This window comes from Marmota monax, unplaced genomic scaffold (assembly GCF_021218885.2).
Source record: "Marmota monax isolate L192 unplaced genomic scaffold, Marmota_monax_Labrador192_F-V1.1 WCK01_AAM20220418_F8-fsc00037, whole genome shotgun sequence".
NCBI classification, from domain to species: domain Eukaryota; kingdom Metazoa; phylum Chordata; class Mammalia; order Rodentia; family Sciuridae; genus Marmota; species Marmota monax.
Genome location: NW_026693245.1, coordinates 13367682 through 13381826, shown reverse-complemented (window position 1 = coordinate 13381826; position 14145 = coordinate 13367682). Strand labels below are relative to the sequence as shown.

Genomic DNA, 14145 nt, shown 5'->3' with positions numbered 1-14145 from the left:
AACAGCCTTGGTAGTCTTTACTTCTCTGTCAGTTGAACTGTCAATCTTCCCTTATTGTGGAAGGAAGCTGGTTGGTCTTCCCAGGAGTGGGGATGTTTTCTATATACAATCAGCACGTGACCTTTGTTAAAAGGAGGAGGTTTATACCTTTCTGTAACTTTCCTCCATAACTGTGCAGCAATTTGCATTTGGGAAGTTAGAAAAATCAGTTCTGTTGACTTCCTGCTTTCTATTTCGGGGCTCTGAGCAGCACTTCCCATTCGAGTGGGACCAAGCAGAACACACAAAGCTGAAATTTCACCTGGAGTTGATTTGCCTTGGGAATGAAGTAAGTTCATGGTTCGGGTGTTTGTCCCAAAGTTTGTCTTTCAGTTACTTTTGTTTTTATACTACATGGAATGAAATGAGAAAAGCATTCTGTTTTTCCCCTGCAGGTCAAAGTCCTAAGGATATAGTGCAGATTTCCAGGCACTTGAGTTCAAAGCATGCTGCTCAGGCTGAGCTCCTGGCTAGATTTGGAGATTATAGTGGCCACTCCCTTTGACGGTTGCTAAGAATATTATATGTGGGTTATTTTCTTTAGGTTTCCTGTCCAAAGATTTCATTTTACTTGCTATGTGAAAGGGCGAGGGAGGGTAAAGCTTTTCAGTTTTTCCTCCCCTCCCCCTTCTTTCCCTTACTTCCTTTTCTTTCTGTTTATAGTTTAAAAGTATGCTTCTCAACTTTCATTATCTCATTTTCTTCCTTCTAACAAACTGTGAGGTTGATATTGTAATACCCATTTTACAGAGGGTGAAGCTGAGGTTTCAGTGACTTAGCGACTTGGCCAAGGTCACTCAGTTGATAACACTGAGAATGAATCCCTGGTTTTCTGACTTCAGGTGTCTGTGCTTTCCTCTCCTGAGTACCACATTGCTTTTCTGGTGCAGGTTGTAGTCTGTAGGATGCTGACAGGAAGAAAAGGAAGTAGTGTCTGGTCTGGAAAGCCTGAGTATATCTCATCTACAACTGAATTATGTCTCCTGATGAATAAGACAGAGGATGGTAACTAAGTATACTATTATGCAGTTCTTCCAACATATAGGCTTTTGGTCTCTTTGTGTCACAGACTTGAGGACCACATGACTTGAGGAAGTCATTCATGGCGTTCAGGTAGGTAACTAAAAAGTTAGGTGTGGGCACCGCAGTGTTTCACTCTTGAATTCAGGTGATGCACTTTTTCTGTTGGAGGTTGAGCTGAGGATAGTAGCAAGGGACAGTTTCAAGGCAATGGGGTGGGGGAAGTTGGTGTGAGTTGGTGAACCTGCTCTGCCTCTACTCTGGGAGGAACCTTTATTCTGGAGGAATCCTCAGGAATATACACAGAGCCAGGTTGTCCTGATAGACTGTAAACTCCAAGGGGCCTTCTGTGCCAGGGCCCTGGGCCCGCAGGTGTTTCCCTGACAGGTCTGTGAGCAATAGCCACCCCAGGCAGTGCCTGCTCTTCCTGAATCAAGTCCCTCCCTCCTCAGCCTCAAAGCAGAAGTAGCTGGATGGGTGATGAGCTGGGCACTAGGCCAGGACCACAATCTGTGAAGTACTACCTACACTGCTGTGAGATTCTGACCTTCCTCTTTTCTGGTCTTACAAGAGGGCATGAAGTGGATGAGGGGGATATTAAATATTGGGGTAGGGAGGGGTTGATAAACAGGGGCACAGCCAGCAGAAGTCTCACGTTAGAGTGAGGAGCTGAGAGACAATTTTGAGGTTTGGGAAGGGATCTTCAGAAGTCTCAGTCCTAAGGCAAAGGATTAAACAAAGAAAAGTCAAACTCAGGCTTAAATATGTTCTAGGTGTGGGGTTAGTATTCCACATCACTAGAAATGTGGTAGCAAGAGCTGTGATGGGAACAGTGTTGGGAGGGGGACTGGGCCACAGAGGGTCTCTGAAGTTGAGGACTATCGACAGAGGAGGTGAGAAAGGACAGAGTCTTGCAATTGACCAGAGGCGATAATGCCGTATGGCACAGGCTTCCAAATTGCACATGGCATCCAAACAGCCAAGCAAAGTGTTCTCAAAAAGCTTGTGATGGAGGGGGCTGGGCTTGTGGCCCAGTGGTAGAGTACTTACCTAGTGTGTGAGGCACTGGGTTCAATCCTCAGCACCACATAAAAATAAATAAATAAAATAAAGTTACTGTATCCATCTACAACTAAAAATAAAAAAGCCTGTGATGGAAAGTTTGTAAATTGAATTATATTTTAAAAACCTGAGGGACTCTCACCACTTTTAAGTCTCATGGGAATTACTCTTGAAAAACAGATAATTATTTTAGGAAATGGACACCCATTAAGTGATTGATTTTGAATCTGTGGATTTGAATACATTTGCTCAAAGGAGGATTCAGCTTTTCACCATTTCACTGGGAGTAGATTTTTTTTTCCCTCTTATATATTTGGAATGCAAAGTTCTTAATTGGGGATAGTAATTATGTCCCAGCTGTCTTTACTTTTGACATACAAAAAGGTACGGAAAACTATTTTATAAAAGTGAATTTAAATAAGACAGAAAATTTATTTTCTTCATGGTACTGTGCATTTTTAAGGAAAGGCTTCTCCAGTGGCACTTTTGGAGATGGTTAACAAGGGAAAATCCTCCCAACAGGGACACTTAGCCGCTAAGTCTGGCTTTTGGAAAATGAACATTAGTCTTTTTTTCTAAACAGGACTCTGTGAGCTCAGTCATGTACACTATGAAAATAATTGGTGTGTGTTAGTACGCCTTGTGCCAGATTTCATGCTTGTTGAAAGGTGATTGGACTCAAACCAGCACATTTAAAGGTCAACTGGTTGTTCTTAAACTGTGCAGAATTTTAACTCTTTCATTTTCATGGATTTTAACCAAATGGCCATTTTAGGGAGGAGGAGAGACTGCATACTTCATTTCAACTTTCTGATCTTTTGTTCTTGATTGTTTTGGTAATGTTCTCAGGGTTTTTGTGTGGATGAAAGAGTCTGAGAAATGAGCTCTCAGCTGGCATTTAGAAATGGGTGGGAGCAGGGACTGGGTTCTTTTGTAAACTACTAACTTTGCGTCTGGCTCTAACCAGACTGGGCACATTAACATAGGGCTGTGAATTCTGTCTCTGAGTGACTTTTTAAAGTTCCTTGAAAACCTCAGTGGATAAACCACCATCTAATGCTCAATATTGAACCCAGTTTTGATACTAGCTCTGATTCTGAAGTAGGTGTCTCACTGGGCTAGGGATCGAATAACTGTATTCACCAGTGATTTTGGATGCATGGAATAAATGGTTCATTATTGATCTTCAGGACACCTTTTATGTACCAGTCTTTTTGCTGGGTTTCCCCAAATAAGGTAGGGGTCTGACCTGTCTCAAAGACATTGGGTAAATTTTAGTCACCTGATGATAAAATTCCTTATGTTTTGGATTAGTGTCCTTGTGAATCCCTAGAAACTTTCTGGCCCTTCCTGAGGAGGACTAGCTCCAAAAGCCGTGTCTTTCTGGAGGGAAAAACTTTCTGAGGTTGACATGGGGCATTCCCACAGATGTCACACAAAAGTTGACAGGAAAAGTCAGTTGGAGTCTAAGCATCTATTTATCTTGAGTGCATAGGAACTCTTGTAGTTCTGACGAACAGCAGACTAACAATCTAGAGCATTTTATTTTGTCAAGCCGACAAGTCAATATTCTCTTCTTTCTTGGTTACTTCATAGTCTGCTCTTAGTTTTTTTCCTTTCTATGCCAAGTGGTGATAGCTGACCTCCAGGAATCTTCTGGGTAGAGAGGTATCAACCTAGGAGTTGAGCGTAAAGCTGCTATTCGTCTTCCAATATCTCAGTCTCTTCTGCCTGAACCCTAGTTGATACTGGCTGGGAGATGGTCCTGACCTAGAAAGCTGGAAGAGAAAACTGCCAAGGTGGCACTTCAGAGTAGAGATGGAGAGCCAGACGTGGATTGGTAGCAGGGTGACTGTTGAGCTCACTGAAGGAGAATCTAAAAGACCAGAACAGATGAATTGCTAAAGGAACACAGCTCAGGGGTGGTTTACAGAGGAGAGCTGGGTGAAAGACAGCTCTAAAGACAGCTGCCTTTGTCGTAATTCGCTGGGTCTGTGGTACTTGCTGTCCCCTTCTGGATACACATGGTGTCCAAAGCCCTCTCTGAGTTAAAGCCCAGTTATTCCTCTTTTTTTTTTTCTTTCCTCTCAATTCCATGTTTGCCCATTTACAATACAGACCAGGGCCAAGGTGCGTAGGCTTACTCTGATTTCTTCTTTCTCTACAGTCAGGGTAAGAACACAGCCCGTGGTAAGCATCAGGAAGCCAAAGCCCAATTGTTCTTGAACATGTCTTTCAAAGATACTGAGCTAAGGTTACCTTCATCACATTGTTGTTATTACATTTTGTTCTCATATTCTTCTCTACTTAAATCACTAATAACCTCCAGTTTCTTCCTTTCTCCCTCCCTCCTTCCTTTTATTGTTGGTGCTGGGGATTGAACCAAGGGCCTCCCGCATGCTAGGCAAGCACTCGGCCACTGAGCTGCATCTCTTGCCCCTTCTCAAACGGATTCATTGATTCTGAATCTTTTACCATTAACTGTTGTTAATTCTCTTCCCTCAAACACTTAATATCCACAAAACTAAAGACTACATCTGAGCTAAATGAAAAATGGTATAGCTACAAAATATGAATTAATGGTTAATATTACATGTTAAATATTTGATGGTTAAATATTATATGGTGCACTTGGAATCTGTTCATAGTTTCCATATATTTTTTACTGTATTCAATGATGAGAAACACATATACTTCCTGGTGCATCTTCAGGTTCATATATTTGTGTGTGTATACATGTATATGGTTTAATAAGAGTTTCATGGAACAATGCTTAACCGTACTATACACAATGCGTGTTGATCATTTCTATCTTATTCTCTGTTATTGAAAATAAGAGTGTAACTCACTAAACCCAGAATCTGTGGTTTGAAAATCTGATCTACAGGACGATATGTGCCTCTTGAGCTCTTATACACTGTTCACATGTCATGCAGGATGAGTGGTGGCCATCTCAGTTGCATTTTAAGGGATTGTTGAGGAATTGCTTTCTCTTCTCATTCTGCCTTAAAATAAACAAGCAAAAGAAAACTCAGGTCAGGAACGAGCTCTTTATCTGCAGAACACATAATCTCTTCTCTCCCTATGGTCTTCTCTAATAACCCTTCTTTTCAATTTTTCAAAATCACTGATTGATTTCTAATACTATAGATTAGAAATGTAGAGAACATTTTTCAAAGAAACAAAATATCTTAATAAATGGAAGACTGTGCCATGCATAGATGGAAAGGCTCTGTATTATAATGAAGTCAATGCTATTTTAATCAAAAAGTCAGCAGGCTTTATTTTTAAATGAAGATTCACAATTTTATAAAATTTATATGGAAATGTACTTAGCCAAGTCAGCCAATAGAGCCCTAAAGAGGAAGAAAAAAAATAAAGAGGAGGGAAAGACTGGTTACTTATTATAAAGTTCAAAATTTAAGTATGATATTGACACAAAGAGAAAAAGTGTACTTTGTGGTCTTATCTTTTAGATGTTTATCTATGTATTTGATATTTTTGATGCTGTTGCAAGTTATGCTGTTTTGTAAATTTTGCTCTGTTTTGTAAATGTAAATGTGGTTTTTCTATACAGTTATTGTGCTGCTAAAATTAATTCAAATACTTTATCAATGGATTCTTTTGAATAATACTATCCTATTGTCTAAGAATATTTACATATTATTTATTTCCAATTCTATGCCTTTTATTCCCCCCACCCCTTGCTTTATTGTTTTGACTAGATTTCCAGTGTTGACTAAAAATGGTGATAGGGTCTTTTACTCTTTCCTGATTTGGAAGAAAAGTTTTCAACATTTAAGTATTAAAAGTAATTTTTTTGTACATGCCCTTTATTAAATTAAGTTCTCTTTTCCTTTTAGTTTGTTAAGAGTTTTCTTATCATAAATAGATATTAAATTTTATCAAATGGTATTTCTGAATCTGTCAAAATAATAGATTTCGCTTTCCTTCTATGAATCTGGTTAACTATCTAAAACTGATATATAATTTTTTAAATGTTCAGAAACTTTCTTAGGGACATTTTCTTTTCACATTATAATGTTTCTGAAATTGGTATGTCTCCTTCATGTGATATAGTCTTTAAATCACTCACTCTCACAATTATTATTCCACATGTATTCCTTATCATTAGATGTCAGCTTTGAACTTGAAGAATAGTTGTCACTGGATTAAAAGATGATCCCCAGAAACCAAACAGTTGTGCGAAAAGAACAGATGTTTAGTAACATTTCTACAAGAATGTTATCTTGCATGATGCTCTTGTCAATAGTATTGATTTGCAGTACTATTGATTGAATGGATGATCTTAAATGGAAAAGTAAGCATTGGAGTCTTGGGTTACTGCAAATGTCCTGAAACTATAGGAGTTTTAGAATTCTTTTTTTAAAATTTTTTATTTATTCTAATCAGTTATACATGACAGCAGAATGCTCTTTGATTTATTGTATACAATTTTTGACTTCTCTGGTTTTACCCAAAGTAGGGTCACACCATTTATGCAATCATACATTTTTCTAGGGTAATGATGTCCATCTCATTCCACCATCTTTCCTACCCCCATGCCACCTCCCCCACCCCTTGCCCCATCCATCATTCCTCCACTCATCCCATGCCCCTCCCCCCATTATGGATTAGCATCCACTTATCAGAGAAAACATTTGGCTTTTGGTTTTTGGGGATTAGTTTACTTTGCTTAGCATGATATTCTCTAACTTCATCCATTTACCTGCAAATGCCATAATTTTATTCTCTTTTATTTCTGAATAATATTCCATTGTGTATATATACCACAATTTCTTTATCTATTTATCTAGGGCATCTAGGTTGGTTCCACAGCCTGGCTATTGTGAATTGTGCTGTTATGAGCATGGATGTGGCTGTATCACTGTAGTATGCAAATTTTAAGTCCTTTGGGTATAGACCAAGAAGTGGGATAGCTGTGTTAAATGGTGGTTCCATTCCAAGTAAAACCAATATCTTTGAATGTTAAACCAACCTATATTCCTAGAACAAACTGAACTGATAAGTTACATTACTGGATCCAGCTTGTTAAAATTTTATGTAAGGTCTTGCATTTGTTACATGAGTAAGCTCTGGCCCAACTTTCCTTAGTAATGACGTCAGGTTGTGATGTAAAGGATATGCTGTCCTCATAATACCAGAAGATAGTGTTCCCTATTTTTAAATTCTCTGTAGAGTTTATGTAAGTTTATTGCTAGTTCTTCCTAATCTATTTAGTAGTATTCAACAAGGAATTATCTATTTTAAGTACATTTTCAAGTCTATTTCCATAAAATTACTCATAATATGATTTTTAACATATCTGAAGACTAGTAATATTCTTTTTTCATTTCAGATATTGGATATTTGTGCTTTTTATCTTATTTCTTTATTTTCTTTTTGATTAATCTTACTATGGGTTTATCAGTATTAGTCTTTTCAAAGAAACAACATTGTTGGTTGTTCTCCTTTTTTGTGTTTTTAACAATTTTGATTAATTTTATTATTTCCTTTCTTTTTATTAATTTTTTATTTGTTTTAATTAGTTATACATGACTGTAAAATGCATATATGCACTTTGATATATCATACATAGATGGGATAACTTCTTTGGATTTAATTTGTTGTTTTTATAGTTTCTTAAGATAGATCCTAAGACAATTGACTTGTAGGCTTTCTTCTCATCTAACGTATAAATTTAAGACTGTAAATATCCCTCAAAGATCAGATTTATCTATGTCGAACAAATTTTCCTTTTTAGGATTTTCATTCTTTTTTTTTTTTTTTTTTTTTGTGATGTGGGGGATCGAACCCAGGGCTTTGTGTATGGAAGGCAAGCACTCTACCAACTGAGCTATATCCCTGGCCAGGATTTTCATTCTTATGTTGTTTAAAATATTTTCTAATTTCTATTGGGATTTGTTCTTTGACCTGTATGCTCTTTAGAAATGTATTATTTGATTTCTAAATATCGAAGGATTTTCAAGGTATCTGTTTGTTATTGATTTTCAGCTTAATTCCACAGCAATATTTTTTCCACATCAGTGCATTATAATTGTACATATTGGTGGGATTCATTACTACGTATTTGTATATACACACAATATAATAGTGGAATTGGACAATACTGTTCTTCAGTATTTCGCCTTTCCTTCCCCTCTTCCCTCCGGGTCCCTTTCCTCTGTTCTACTGGATTCCCTTTGATTTTCCTGATATTCCTCCCACCTGTCTTTTCCATTTCCTAATTTCTACATATGAGAGAAGACATGCAACCCTTGACTTTCTGAGTTTGGCTTATTTTGCTTAACCTGATATTCTCAAATTCCATCTAATTTCCTGCATTCTTTTTTATGACAAAAGAAAACTCCATTGTGTGTGTGTGTGTGTGAGTGTGTGTGTATGTGTACATACGTATACATACCACATTGTCTTTATTACACTGCAGTCTTTTAAAAAAATTACTTATTTAAAAAATATTTTGTTCTTTTTAGTTATACATGACAGTAGAATATATTTTGACAAACTAGACATATATGGAGTATAACTTCCCATTTTTGTGGCTGTACATGAGGTGGAGTTACACTATTCATGTATTCATATATGAGTATAAAAAACTTATGTCTGATTCATTCTACTGTCTTTTCAATTCTCATCCCCACCCCTTGTCTTCATTCCCCTGTGTCTAATCCAATGAACTTCTATTCTTCCCTCCCCCCACCCCCTTTATTGTGAGTCAGTATCCACATATCAGAGAGAACATTTGGCCTTTGATTTTTTTAAATTGGATTATTTCACTTAGCATACTAGTTTCCAACTCCTTTAATTTACTGGCAAATTCCATAATTTCATTCTTTCTTTATGGCTGAGTAATATTCCACTTTGTATATATACCACAATTTTTTTTATCCCTTCATCTGTTGAAGAGCACCTACATTGGTTCCATAGCTTAGTAGCTATTGTGAATTGAGCTGTTCTAAACATTGATGGGCCCATGTCACTACAGTATGATGATTTTAAGTCATTTGGGTATATGCTGAGGATTGGGATAACTGGGTCAAATGGTGGTTCCATTCCAATTTTTCTGAGGAATTTCCATACTGCTTTTTGGAGTGGTTGTACCAATTTGCAGTCCCACCAGCAATGTATGAGTGTACTTCTTCCCCCACATCTTTGCAAACATTTATTGTTGCTTATATTTTGATAATTATCATTCTGAGTATAGTTTTGATTTATATTTTTCTAATTTCTAGAGATATTGAATATTTTTCATATATTTGTTGATCTTCTATATTTGTGTATCTTCTTCTGTAAGTGTCTGTGCATTTCCTTAGCCCATTTATTAATTGGGTTATTTGTTTTTTTGGTGTTAAGTTTTTTGAGTTCTTTATATATCCTGGAAATTAATGCTGTATCTAAGGTACATGTGGTAAAGATTTTCTCCTATTTTGTAGGCTCTCTCTTCATGTTTTTGATTGTTTCCTTAGCTATGAATAAGCTTTTTAGTTTGAAACCACCTGATTTACTGATTCTTGATTTTTATTTCTTGTGCTTTAGGAATCTTGTTAAGGAAGTTGGGGCCTAATCTGCCATAATGAAGATTTGGGCCTACTTTTTCTTCTACTAGGTGTTCTAGAAATATTCTGGTGAATTTTTTGGATCTTCTAAATGTAGAATCATGTCATTGGCAATAGTGATAGTTTGAATTCTCCTTTTCCTAATTGTATCCCTTTAATTTCTTTTGTCTAATTGCTCTGGCCAGAGTTTCAAGGATAATGTTGGATAAAAGATGGCAAACTTTTCTTGTTCCAGTTCTTAGAGGGAATGTTTTTAATTTTTCTCCACTTAAAATGATGTTGGCCTTGGGGTTTAGTGTATATAGCTTTTATATAGTGTATATAGCTTTTATATGTTTCTAATATCCCCAGTTTTCCTAGTGTTTTGAGAATACAGAGGTGCTGTATTTTGTCAAATGCTTTTTCTGTATCTATTGAGGTAGTCATATTATTCTTGTCTTTAAGTCTATTGACGTGATGAATTACCGTTATTGATTTCCACAAATCTTGCATCCCTGGGATGAACCCCACTTGATCGTGGTGTACTATTTTTTTAACATTTTTTTTGGATACAATTTGCCAGAATTCTACTGGGAAATTTTGCATCTAAGTTTATCACAGATATTGGTCTGATGTTTTCTTTACTTGATGTGTCTTTATCTGTTTTTGGTATCTGGGACATTGGTCTGAAACTTTCTTTCGTTGATGTGTCTTTGTCTAGTTTTGGTATCAAGGTAATACTAGCTTCACAGAATGAGTTTGGAATATGATGAGTTTGATATATGTAGATGCTCCACTGTTTGAGGCATAAATATTTACTTTTATTTTTTTTGGTGTTGATTTGTTGTTCTTTTACACCAAATATTTACCTTCTATTCCCTCTTTTTTCTATTTCATGGTACAATTTGAGGAGTATTGGTATTAATTCTTTTTTGAAGGTCTTGTAGAACTCAGCTAAGAATTCATCTGGTCCTGGGCTTTTCTTAATTGGTAAGCTTTTGATGGTGTCTTCTATTTTATTGAAATTGTTTAAATCATGTATGTCTTTTTGATTCAGTTATGTCGTATGTCTCAGAAATTTGTTGATGACTGCAAGATTTTCTTTTTATTGGTGTATATGAAGTGGACTTCAAGCCAAAGTTAATCAGAAGGGACAAAGAAGGACATTTCATACTGCTTAAGGGAATTATGCAATAATAGGACATAGCAAAGGTAAATATTTATGCCCAAACAATGGAGCATCTACGAATATCAAACAAACCCTTCTCAATTTCAAGAACCAAATAGACCACAACACAATAATACTGGGTGACTTTAACACTCCTCTCTTACTATTAGATAGATCCTCCAAACAAAAACTAAACAAAGAAACTATGGAACTAAATAATACAATCAATAATTTGTACTTAACAGACATATATAGAATATCTCATCCATCAATAAGCAAATACACTTTCTTCTTAGCAGCACACAGATCCTTCTCTAAAATAGACCATATCTTATGCCTCAAAGCAACTCTTAGCAAATACAAGAAAATAGAGATAATACCCTACATTCTATCAGATCACAATGGAATGAAATTAGAAATCAATGATAAAATAAAAAATAGAAGATACTTTAACACTTGAAGACTAAGTAATACACTATTGAATGACAAATGGATGGCAGAAGAAATCAGGATTGAAATAAAAAAATATTTAGAGGTAAATGAAAATGGTATCAAAATCTCTGCAACACTATGAAGGCAGTGCCAGGAAGAAAGTTCATTGCTTTGAGCTCATTTATTAAAAGAAAAGAAAGTCAATGAATAAATAACCTAAAATTACATCTCAAAGCCCTAGAAAAAGAACAACAAATCAACACCAAAAGCAGTAGATGACAGGAGATAATTAAAATCAGAGCTGAAATCAGTGAAATTGAAACAAAAGAAACAATTCAAAAAATTGATAAAACAAAAAGTTGGTTCTTTGAAAAAAATAAATAAAATTAATAAACCCTTAGCCATGCCAATGAAGAGAAAGAGATTGAAAACTCAAATTACTAAAATTTGTGATGAAAAAGGAAATATCACAATGGACATTACTGAAATTCAGATGATAATCAGAAACTATTTTGAAAATTTACACTTGTATTTTTATGGTTCGTGGTTGGCTATTGTTTGTATCTGTTTTCTGCTGCCAATTACACAGCCACAGACTAAGAAAGTTTTAATGAGAAGCAGTTTATTTTGGCTTATGGTTCTGGAGGTTCAAGGCCAAGTGGCTGCAGCCGATGATGGCTTTCTTGCTGGCAGAGTCCTGAGGCAGGGTGGGGCCTCATGTGGTGAGAGTCAGGGAGTGTGTGTGTGTCAGTATGTGTGTGTGTGTCTGTCTTCTGGTCTCTCTTCTTATAAAGACACAAGTATTCAACAGTGGGGGCTCCACCCTAATGACTTTATCTAGTCCTGATAATAGAACAAAGGCTCCATCTCTAAACAACATGGTTAAGTTTAGTTTTCACTCTCTTAATACCTGAGAATGAGGATTACATTTCAATACCTGACCCTTTGGGGGACATACTCATACCATGTCCAAACCATCACAGTGTGTTTCATGGAATACTTTTGTCTTTGAGCATCAATTGTCGGAAAAATAACTAAAAGTGACACCTTGCTACTGAGCATAGTGGGTCTGTAATTATGGATTTAACTTCTGACTTATATTTTCACCAAAAAATATGTTAGCTGCAGTATGATCTTTCAGCATTAATATGGTGTTTGAAATGTGAACTAAATACTTTTACTTTTAAAATATATTTTCCCTATATACTAAACAACACTACCGTATAATGTAGTGTAATTAAGAACACGAGTTTCAGGTTAAAACAAACCTGAGCTCAGATAGTAGTTCTGTTCCTGTCTAGTTGTGCATCATTGGAAAAACAATTCCAACACTCTGAGCTTTGGTTTTCCTATCTGTAAAATGGGATCTGCTATTTCTGCTTTACCTTATGCTGTTTTAAGAATAAATGAGGACTGGGGTTGTAACTCAGTGGTAGAACATTTGCTTAGCATGTGTGAGTCATTGGATTTGATTCTCAGCACCACATATAAATAAAATATGAATAAAATAAAAGTTCATTGACAACTAAAAAAATTAAAAGAATGAATGAATGAAAAAAAAGAATACCATGTGCATATATGACAACCATTATCATTATTATTAAGATGATTAATTTCTCTGTTCCTATCGTATATTGTTGGCTGCCAAATTTGTTCACAGAATAATTTATTGTATTAAAAAGTGATACACTAGTGGGAGAAATATTTCTTATGAATAAATAGTTGAAAATGGCTTACCATTTTATCTACAAAGATAGGTATATTTGGTATAATAAATTCTGTATTCTTAATTTAGCAAACATTTTTCCATGTTTCTATTGATGCCTTATAATTGTACATTTACATATAGGATTTGTTGCTACATATTTATACAGGAACACAATATAACAATATAATTTGGCTAATATCATTCCCCAGTATTTCCCCTTTCTTTCCCTTTGATTTTCCTGAGATTCCCTCCCCCACAACTTTCTTTTCCTCTAGCTTCCACATATGAGAGAAAACATGACCCATGACCTTCTGGGTTTGGCTTATTTTGTCTAACATTATGTTAGATAAATATGCAAATGACATAATTTATTATGCAAATGACAATATTATGCAAATGACAATATTATGCAAATAACATAATTTCATTTTTCTTAATGGTTGACTAAAACTCCATTGTGTATAGATACCACATTTTCTTTATTCCATTGATGGACATCTATGCTGGTTCCCTAGTTTGACTACTTTGAATCTTGCTGCTATAAAATGGGTATGCATGTATTACTGTAGTATGATGACTTTAATTCTTTATAATAAATACCAAGAAGCTGGGTCATATTGTGTTTCCATGTCTACTCCTTTGAGGAACTTCCACACCAATTTCCATAGTGGTTATACTAATTTTCAATTCCACCAATAGTGCAAAAGTGTTCCTTTTTTTCCACATCCACTCCAGCATTTATTATTGTTTATAGTCTTGATGACTGCCATTCTGACGAGTGTGAGATCAAATTCAAGTGCAGTTTTGATTTGCATTTCCCAAATTTAATTTAGCACTGAAGCCAGGACTATATTGCCACCTTAAGCCTCAGCATTGCTTGTCTGGGCCATCACAGCCCCTTCCTTACCACTTCCTTCCCATTTCTTGTCCTTTCAATTCATTGTTTATACTTTTGCCTATATTGTCTTTCTAAATCAAAACCATGCTGCAACTTTTTCTCACACATTCATAGACAGCCCATGGTCTGCTAAGAATAGTTCAACCTTGTTGAGATTTAGGGCCCTCCATGACCTTGCACTCTGCTTCCTGTGCTCCAGCCATGAGAATTAATTGCAAGTCCTCATTAAAACCATGTCTTTTTCAGCCATTCTGCAGCTATA

General features: G+C 35.8%; 1 long non-coding RNA gene and 1 pseudogene across 2 annotated transcripts in view; one reads left to right on the top strand and one right to left on the bottom strand.

Moving 5' to 3' along the window:
- Nucleotides 1-14145, top strand: part of LOC131424628 (uncharacterized) — a 559968-nt gene that overhangs the window by 55025 nt on the left and 490798 nt on the right. The window lies entirely within an intron of this gene.
- LOC124100780 (small nucleolar RNA SNORA51) lies at nt 4215-4328 on the bottom strand (annotated as a pseudogene).